Source organism: Nuphar pumila, chromosome 2 (genome assembly GCF_984573655.1).
Source record: "Nuphar pumila chromosome 2, dmNupPumi1.hap1.1, whole genome shotgun sequence".
NCBI lineage: Eukaryota > Viridiplantae > Streptophyta > Magnoliopsida > Nymphaeales > Nymphaeaceae > Nuphar > Nuphar pumila.
In genome coordinates, this window is record NC_143250.1 from 104323539 (window position 1) to 104334178 (window position 10640).

Genomic DNA, 10640 nt, shown 5'->3' on the forward strand with positions numbered 1-10640 from the left:
TAAGAGATGGTTGAAACTGAATCCAAGTCCGACTGAGAATAAGGTAACCGAATATGACTCGAAGTCCGATTAAATCGATTAGGTTCAGACCTTCTGTTAGAGTTTATGAATAATATCTTTCCACCGATTAGCGCAACATATGGGAACATATAAGATTCTGATCAGAGTCCAGATCCTGGTATAAAACTGATCAGTGCGAATCAGGATCAGGTTTGATTTTACCATGCAAAACCGAATCTGCTCCTTTTTGAAAATCAGATTCAGTTTTCTTATCCAAACCTGACTAATTGAGTTCAGCTCAATCGGGTATCCAGTCCAAAACCTGAATAATTGGCATCCCTAATGGGGCTGTGAAGATTAAAGCTTCCATGTGAAAGAGTAAAATTAGTGTATATTGTCATTTGGGAAAAAAATAGTCTTATATGATTACATCCTTGGTAAATCCCATGATTTGTGGGATATAGAAAATAAAAAAAAATAAAAAATAAAAGATAAGATAAAAACTGTTATACAGGTGTAGACGTTGGCTGAGTAGAGAGCTTTCAAAAAACAAATCAGCATTTTGCCTTATCCATTAGATCCATTATAGTGACAAATATCGCGAGATTTATGAAAAATCTAGCCATAATATTGCGAGAAATTGCCTAAAAGTTTTAAAACGATAATTTCTCACGAGATTTTCAAAATACCGTGAGATTTATGAAAAAAATATAAATACCATGATTTAAATGCGATATTTACGTTTTAAATGGCTATTTATCATGAAAAAACCATGTATTTTTATTTTTAAATAATTTTTATTACTATTTTTTTTATAAAACATTTTTTTTAATTTGTTTTTTTATTGCTGAGATTTTGCAGAAAAAAATGTGAGATTTATGAAAAATTTTCAATTTCCCGAGAGTATTCGAAAAACGAGATTTTACAGATAAAAACGTTTGTCACTATGATTAGATCTCATCTCACTTACCATATCCTCATCTCTCACCAACCAAATCCAGCATATTTTCATCCATAACCACTTTCTGGATCTCGAAAGCAAGGCTTATCATTTTCAAATGTAACGTGCCAACTTCCTTAACGATAAGATGGAATGTCAACAATTCCATCTTATCGCGTTTGTGTGCGACTCGGCTCAAGGGTTTCTTTGAAGTTTTCTTCCTCTGAAACAAAATTGGAGAAACCCCCCTCCCCCCATCGGGAAAGTTTTTTTTGTGAAAAAGGAGGGATCACGTTGAAGACAGCCCTCTTTCTGCGAGAAAAGAGAGGGCAGTGTTTGGGTGGGAAAACGCATCCTGCTTTCTTCGCAAACCCCCTTGTTTTTGTGACATGCAAACATGCCGAAGCCACGTGTAACTCGGCTAGGATAAGCTTTGAGGTTCATGATAGAGTCTGGAAGGAGAAGCCACTGGACTGGTTTCCTACTTTAGTGATGCTGTAATGATCGGTACTTCTGATTGTAACCGGTAGGGGTCTGCCTAACCTCTCAGCTTCCCAATCAATAAAACAAAGAAAACTGAAGCATCATGTTTTCTTTGATATACGTGGTCATCTTCCTTGTCACAGATTAGTCTTCTGCCTTTTTGCTGAGGATGCAACCCTTTGAAACGGCTCCTTAATTTATTTAGTTTTATTTGTTATGGTTATCTCAAAGCCCAACACTACGCAACCTGACCCTGTTTGGTTATGATTTTTATTTCTTTTGAAAACTACGTACGCCACCTCAATCTCTTAAGTTGTTTAATTTTATTTCTTGTGATTATCTCACATTTAGAATCCAACACTACACAACTTCACATTACTTGGTTATGATTTCTATTTCTTTTGAAAAAAATCATCACTTCAAAGTACTTAAGAATGATGAGAAAACTAGTTCTCATTCTATTAATAAACTTAATCGTGACTAAAGCTCTTGATATTTTGAAGATAAAACTAATGTCATAAGTTTTTTTTTTAGTGTTTTTTGTTTGACAGAGATAGCTGGGGTTAGGTAGACCCCTGTCAGTTATACAACAGTACCATTTGGTGTTCGAAACTTGCAAAGCAGGTTATATGTTCCCCCCTCCCCCCCTCCCAACAGGGCAGTTAGCTACATCTCATGTTCGGGGTCCCAAAGAGCACCACGTATGTAAGCATGTGCGTCTCGTATCCCCATGTTTGTCAGCATTAATTAGCCCCGAACACAGATGTGGGATTCAGTGAATCATCGGGGGCGAACATACACCACCCTCTCTCGAACTTGCAATGTCCTAACACAAGGTGACATGCACTAACTTTTCCTGCCAGACAAGCGGAGCCCCTGTTGTTTTTTTTTTTTTCCATTTTTTTGCCTAATCTGCACTTATATGAGAGAGACAAACCTGGTGATTTGTTATTTGGACTAGTTCAGATAACCCTAATGGGTCAGGTAACGTTTGGTGAAGGGTTTTACATAAAATTGCTTCACCCCCATCGATTCTGCTAAAACTGTTCATTCATCTTAAAAAAGAAGCAGTTTTTTTCGTGAAACTACCTCGAGGTTTTAGGCTTGTCACCTCTCTTTCGTCTCAAGAATGTTTTGAGGACCGACACTCGAAAAAGACGATTGAAGTGGATAGATTGAAGCATGGTCTTTATGTTTTAATTAGAGATGATAAAAAAATGTTGCTTCAACTTTGGTATCATCATTCAGGTCATATTTCATATTCTGGTGTTCAAATTTTAGCCAAACCTAATAAATTTATTTCTTGTTTGCTTGATGATAAATGTCATGTTTGCTCACTTGCCAAACAAAGTAGACATTCCTTCACAGATATATATAGCACCATCAACACCACTACATTTTTTCAGTTAATACACTGTGATATTTGGGAAAGATATCAAGAGTCATGGTTGTCAAGGGCACATTACTTTCTTGATATCATCAATGATTTTAGTTGTACTACATGGGTATATTTAATGAGATACAAGTCTGAAACTTAATACCTTCTTCCGAGTTTTGTTACCATGGTTAGAACTTAGTTCGATACCAAACTCGAGAAGATCCATAATGGGACCAAATTCTTTTTCAATGACATGCAGTTTTATCTTTGTGACCAGAGCATAGATCACTAATACACTAACAAAATGAGGTAGTTGAGCGCAAGCATCGGGATCTCTTAAACATGGCTTGTCTCCTAAACCGTGTCCTTACCCGAGCATTGTAAGGGAAAACACCTTATTAGGTACTCTTTAATGAGTCTTAAGTACAACCATTTAAAAATCTTCTGTTGTCTATGCTATGCCCATAATATCTATTACTCAAATTTGATAAATGGGTTAGGCATTTTATTTTCATTGGGTTCCCACATGGCCAAGCTACGTATCGGTTATACGATCTTGATTCTCACTCTATGTTTACTAGCAACGATGTCATTTTTCATGGCATGTTTCGTTTCAAGCAAGACGAATGTGCTTCAAACAACGATGACAATGTTGTCCTCCTATTATCAGCCCTTGGTTCTCAAGAAAGCCAATTCTTCAAAGATGTTGGAACCAATACCCAAAATCACCCTGATCTTATATACCCGAAATTCAAAGTAACAATCAACCCAATGATCACACTCCTAACCATGTGTGGCGAAAGGCTATACCCAAATACAAGACCTTGACTATAATGAGACATATCCTCCTGTAGCTAAGCTGATAGTAGTTCGGTGTTTATTGGCCATGGCCGCAATTCACAATTAGGTAGTTTACCGGTTAGAGATGAACAATGCATTCTTATGCAAAGATCTTGATGAAGAAGTGTATATGTCTCTACCTCTCGATTTTACTTGACAGGGACAACATAGAGTTTACAGGCTGAACAAATCTATTTATGATTTAAAATAGCCATCTCGCAACTAGTTTGCCAAATTCTTTATTACCCTCAAAGGAGTTGGTTTTACACAATCTTGTGAAGATCATTAAGTGTTTTCATGAGTCACCATGAAATCATGTGCATTTGTTGTTGTCTATGCAGATGACATCATGCTTTCTAGAACAAACATAGAGCAAATAAATTCTTTGAAGGAATTCAGCAAGAGTGCATTTCATATTAAAGATCTTGGAACATTCAAATATTTTATCGGCATAGAAGTAGGCCAATATTTTATTCTCAAAGAAAATACATGTTAGACATTATTAAGGATATAGGATATATGAGAGCACGACCATCAAATTTTTCAATGGAAAGTTGAATGAAGATGGAGATCCCCTTAATGATCCAACTCCCTATCATCGTTTGATTGGATGACTCAAGGGTTTTCACAAAAAAAAATAGTTTTGAAAAATGGTTAAAAATTTGGTATCCGATTTGAGAGTGTTGTGGGGTCCATTCTGCAAGGTCACATGCCTTTTCTACTCTGTTGAGTGAGGATCAACCGAACAAAAAAATCTCGATATTCATTTTGGAGCGACAACGTTGCGAAAGCTCATACCTCAAACGCAAATCCTAACAAAAAAGGCGAGCTCAATGGCAAGAAACACCAAAACTAGAGAAAAAGATAAAAAATGCAAAAAATATACAAATGTTAGGGCTATCAAAACATAGAAAAATATATTAAATAAACAAAATAAACATTAAAAGTGAATCAAATCTCACATTGAGTTTAGGTACCCTTTTCTATGTTTAATGAGCAGAGGAGCACGATGCGGCACTTCGGTTTGGTGCGGACTCCAAATGAGTGTGAGATAAGGGATATCGGTTCTAGGCTAGGCTAGGTCAGCTAGGCTATATTGTGCAAAGTAAGGTTAGTGTTAGGAAGACAAAGACCAAATTCTGGTAGATCTATATATGTTTCTTGCGTATCCATGATCTGACACTCTAGACATGGTCCATATTACGATGGATGACTCCTAATGAGTTTTTTTTTAATTAAGGGATAATATTTGTCCAATGCATGTTGCTTTGGATAAAGAGTTTTACTCTGGTAAATGAGATTTGAGAGAGTGATATCACATTCTAAGTCTAGAAGGTAAATGTGCACGAATAAGGGTGAGATGTGCTTTCTGAAACCGATAGAACCTAATTACGATAAATGGTGTTAACGAGAAATTTTCTTCTAACGATAAATTTATTTTTCATTAATGAAAGATGCTAACGACAAATTTTTTATGCTATCTATAATTCTTGGTGCTAACAATAATTCTTGCTAATTATAAATTAAGTTATCATTATTGAGAGTTGTTAATGATAATTTTTTTTCCTAATGATAATTCTTATTGTCGTTAGGAAACTGGCCAAAATAGGTTGAACATGTTAACTTTTTTCTATCCAAATATTCGTTTGAGGTAATTTTTAATGAGTTAACATCCTCTACTTTAATTCTTCTTCTAAGTGCAAAATCAAATTTGATTATTTTGGTAGTAAAAAATGCGCTCAAATTGAGACATGCCTTAAAATAAATTTTTTACTGAACAAGTCACTTTATTTTGGTTATAACTTTCTACTCTGATGTTATATTAACTTGATTTGGAAATCTAAGATCTTCTAGTTTAATTGTTATTTTAGACAAATCTTGAGAATGCCATTTTGAAGGTAAAAAAAAAAGTTAGCAGAATTTTGAAATAGGCCAAAAACACTTGATTTGACACACTTTGATTAAAATGATCCCAAAGAAAGTTCTTAAGACATTTTTTTGCCTCATAAAGGATAAACTTTTTGAGAAAATAATGCCAAAGATACTTGATTTAGCTTGCTTGAAGTCAACATTGTCATATTTGATGAAAAAAATGATTATGTTGACAAAATATATATTCAAACGTTCTTCACTCAACGGCTTAATGATTGGTCATTCAAGGTGGGAGGGTCTTACCGATGACCAATCATTGATCTCAAGACAAAGAAGAAACTTTGTTTCTCACAAGAGTGTCCTTAACATAATTACTAGTCGTTCAATATGGGAGGTCTTGCCGGTAATTACTAACAATCGTTCACAAAAAATATGCAAAACAAAATGCAATATATAAAACCATCCCCAAATCCATTGACAACCCAAAAACACGTATTTCACAAGGTTCAATAACCAACCATTATGAGCAGCCTGATTCATTCACTAACTTGACTATAGAAAATTTAGAACAGCTAGGTTTTCTTTTTTTGCTTTTTTCATTTAATCACATGGCAATGGCACCTTATTGCTTAGCACCAACCTGAACTCGTTTAGAAAGGGAGTAGTAGTGGTTGTTTAGCTATTCTACCACAAATGGGCGGCTTTGTTTTGGATTTGTGAAACAGTGTATTGCAGAATATTTGAGCTGTGCTGTTTTTTTTGCAATGATAACAGCTTATTACCTCCAGCTAATTGCTTTCCGTCTGCGCAGCTTACCTTCTTTTTGTGTTAATTGCATTTATAATTTATGGTTAATGTATCCTCTATTTTTAGTGCTGGGCCTGTATTAAAAATAACAACAAATTTATGAAAAGAGAGGATTGAGGGGCCATGGATGTAGGTACATGCTTGGGTACCGAACCACGTAAATCTGAGTGTCTCTGTCTATCGCTCTTACTTTTATTTTGCTCATCTTTAATTTCACAATACAGTGGTTGATGGAACTTTCTACAAATCTATGATAATTGTAATCGGTGTCACTGAAAATTAATCAGTAACACTACGTTGTAAAAAATATTGGAAATTGGATTGCTGAAGAGCCCACCCCGGGCTGCCCAAGTGGTTAGGGTTGTCTTGGAAGAATGGTGGAACCCCATCTTGCTCAGGATCGATGCCCCCTTACCAACAAGGGTTCCCCTTGTCTGGCAGGCATCACCTTGTGTTGGGACATTGCAAGTTCGAACGCCAAATGGTATGGCTGTATAACTGGTAAGAGTCTGTCTAACCCCAGCTTTCTCTGTCGTCGAAAAGAATGATCGATTCACCCTTGAGATCATACTGGTTGCCCAGTGGGTGTCCTTTGCAGGCTAGGCTACTCACCCGGGGTTTACTAAGGCGACCAATGCATTTTACCAAACTGAAAGGATCATCTCAAATTCAAAACCCATTCGTTTGGATCTCTTACTATGAGGGAGAAGCTAAGTGAATCCACTGGTGAGCAAGGACAGGTAGGGTTTTTACATCAACGAGCTCGTAAGTGAGCGAGGTAGTTTTTCTGGATATCAAAAAAAAAAAAAAATTTGTTATGTGGGACTCAATTTAAGAATTTCTGGGAGTCCATCCTAACAGACAAAAGTTAAGTTTTTTGTACTTTGCTTGCCAAGCTCAGGTGATCTGTCTCAAACTTGCCTAGAGATGCAAATAAGGCTATGGTTGAGAGCCTTGCATTGAGACGGGAACACTATTTTCATGTGTTGCCAAAATCTTGTGTTGAGTATGGAGTTGCCAAAAGCATCCTCTTGTGAATGTTGTTCAAATGTGGTGTTGGAGCTATCACAACAGAGAGCATGATAGCACATGAGGGAAAAAGGCACCATACCTCTGGTTCAAGGCTCCCCACAGAGCCTTTTAGACCACAATACAATTTCCACAGCTCATCCTAGTTTTGCAGGATGTGTGGGTGCATCCATCATCTTAGGCAAATTGAAATTTCACAACACAATTCATTAGTTCACCAAGCTTTTCAGACAAGTGGATGTATCCAATCACACCTAATGACTTGAAATTGTAATAATTTTATAATCAAGGCCTGCTGAACAACAAATCCCTTCATTTTGGCATGCCTGATGCCAGTCGGTCAAAACAAAAAGTTTCATAAAACTGAAACTCAGGCCATTTGATGGCCTGCATCTGCACCCTTATGTGCAAACATTCTATAATGAAAAGCCTACTTTTTTTTTTTTAATCCTTTTCTGATTGTCTTCTTTGTGGATTTCCTCTTCAGTGGGATGTGGCATATGTTCTGGCATCTATGGAGATGCATTCGTGTTCCTCTTTTCTTTTGTTTTTTGTTTCCAGTTGACATGTTTGTCTTCTTTACTTTCAAAAATTGGTTGGCTTTCCCCATTCATGAAGGAATACTGGATCTTTAAAAGAAGAAGAATAATGACTACATGAGCACCATTCTCATCTGTGTTTGGTGAGGACCAGCTGTTTGTCTTATTTTGCCAGCTGTGTTAGAAACGTGGGTCCCAAGTCACATATGGGCTGTCGGATTTTTAAAAGCTGACCGTGTCAAGCTGGGCCCATAGATACATCAAAACATGGGCCTGCCTTGTCATGATTCTCATGAATAAACAAAAAAAAAAAGGGAAAACAATAAATCCTTTCTAAAGGGTGACAGACACTGAATTGTATTAGGATTCATGCCATGTAGATCTGTCCAGGACAGATCTCTATTAAAATCAAAGAAATTGACACAATACAAACATGGGTCAATCAGGGCTCATATGTGCCTCAAGCACAGGGCTAACAGCTGGCAGGAGACAGGGGGAAAAGGGATCCGTCAATACCTGCTTCATTTGGGGGCGGAGATGAAGGACATGAAACGGAAGTGAAAATCAAAAACTTGTGCAGGAATTGAGGCATGGGTGGACTTACTCTTTTCTCGTCCTTTAGTTTTGTTATTAAATTATTAATATACAACAACAACAACAACGCCTTCATCCCAAAACAATTGGGGTCAGCGATATGAACCAAAAAAGAAATTCATTTTGGGTCTTCCACATGAATCCTTTTCCTCCAATCATTTCTATCCAACGCCATGTCCTCGGTGAGGTTCAAAGCATTCATATCCTTTCCTATCATCTCCATCCAAGTCTTCCTAGGCCTACCCCGACCTCTTTTAACTAATATATTTTCCCATTTCTCCAACCTTCTAACTGGAGCATCATTAGGCCTTCGCCGAATATGTCCAAACCACCGTAAACGATTCTCTCGCATCTTATTTTCAATGGGTGCAACACCTACCTTCTTACGTATATCTCAGCTACACTCATTTTTTGAATATTTTATTAAATAACATTTAGATTCTTTATATATTTGTTTTTTAAGTGAAAAGGTTTTGTGGGGGTAGAGAGAGAAAGAGAAATACAAGGTTTTGTGTAAGGATGGCAGTGGATCGAGGAAACAGGAATCCGTTCGAACCCAAATATGAAACAAGAAATGAACCGGAGATGAAGGTCCATAGTTTCCCCCAACCATAAAGATGGAGGGTGAAATCTTGAAACGGAGCAGGGGTAGAAAGCTTGTACCCAGCACCGGCCCTGATCCAGGGCCATCCCTACTAACAGCTTCTTTCAACTCAATGATAAACATTATGATACAATAGCTCCAAAGGGTTTGGCATAGTGGGAGAGGGCCTTGGCTGCTAAACGGGTAGTAAGGGTTCAATTCTCAAGAAAAACTCAAACAAAAAAGGGGTTCAATTCTCACCAAAAGCTCCAAAAAAAAAAAAAAAGGTTCACTCTGCCGGAAAGGCACCATGGGTTTACTCTGCTGGAAAGGCGACATAAGTAAGTCAAGCTTAGCCAGCACAACTAGGTCCCTGATCCCGATCGAGTCCTCATGAAAAAAAAAACATTGTAATATAGTGCAATGTTTCTTATAAGACCTGACTAAACGAGGTCATTTTTTATACAGTGGCACTGCATGCTGTTCAGCTGATTAACACACATCTCAACATTACTCGAGATGGACACAAAACTCCCCTCACTTGAAATGCCAAGATAGGTGGCTATCAAGCAGGTCGCTGCATGCCCAAACCGCATATAATGTGAACTCAAACAAATCTTATACATCAAAGGAGAAATAGTGGGTCTAGGTAAAAGTGGACCAAACTTGCCGGATTTCTGCATTAATAATGCTAGAAACCACAATGGTACCTTACTGAATCCCTTGGAACCAACAAAATCGAAATGTACAGTGTAGATTTGAATCCGAATTTGGATTTTTAAATTAGGTTCAACAAGATAAGATTTAAATCCGGCTTTGAAACTTGTGTGGTAATACTGGATTCAGTAAGAAACAATAAAGACTAAATTAGTTGATGTAAAAAATAAATATTTTGATTTGGACCCGAATTAAATATGAACTAAAACATTGTTTCTAATCCAATCCGAATATGAAGAAATCCAACTTGTTTAAATCTGATCTCAACCCTGTTCAGATGCAAAACAGTCATTTTTTTGCAAATCAGTCCTTGCCTCCTGGGGTTTTCGCATAATAGTCCTCAATGAAGGCCGAACCATCAATTTACATATCACATGGCACACTTTGAGTGTGTCTGCACCTCTGACAATCCTCCATCTGCTTTTAGGCCCTACAGCTGACAGACTGTCAGTAAAAGATGGAGGGCACCAGGTAAACCTCAGGGATCAATTTGGGTTAACAAAAGGTGGGGACTAATTTGCAAAACCCAATGAGGAGGGAACTAACTTGACAAGTTGGAAAAAAACCCAAAACAAAACAAAAAAAGTATTAGTGAATGGGGCAACTGGAAAAGCACTGGAAACCACCAAATTTCAGGGAATCCTTGGTAGAGCTTATTTATGATTTTGTGGGGAACCAGGTTCGACAAAAGTTTTTCCCTCAGATCGTAATCGTACTCAACCTTTTTATTCATTTCCCATCATCTAAGCCATTCTAAACAAAAATTCCAAGCCTTATGAGACCCTAAAACTCTCTCTCTCTCTCTCTTTCTCTCTCCATACCTTCCATTCCACACGTGAAGATCGAGTCCAAATTCAG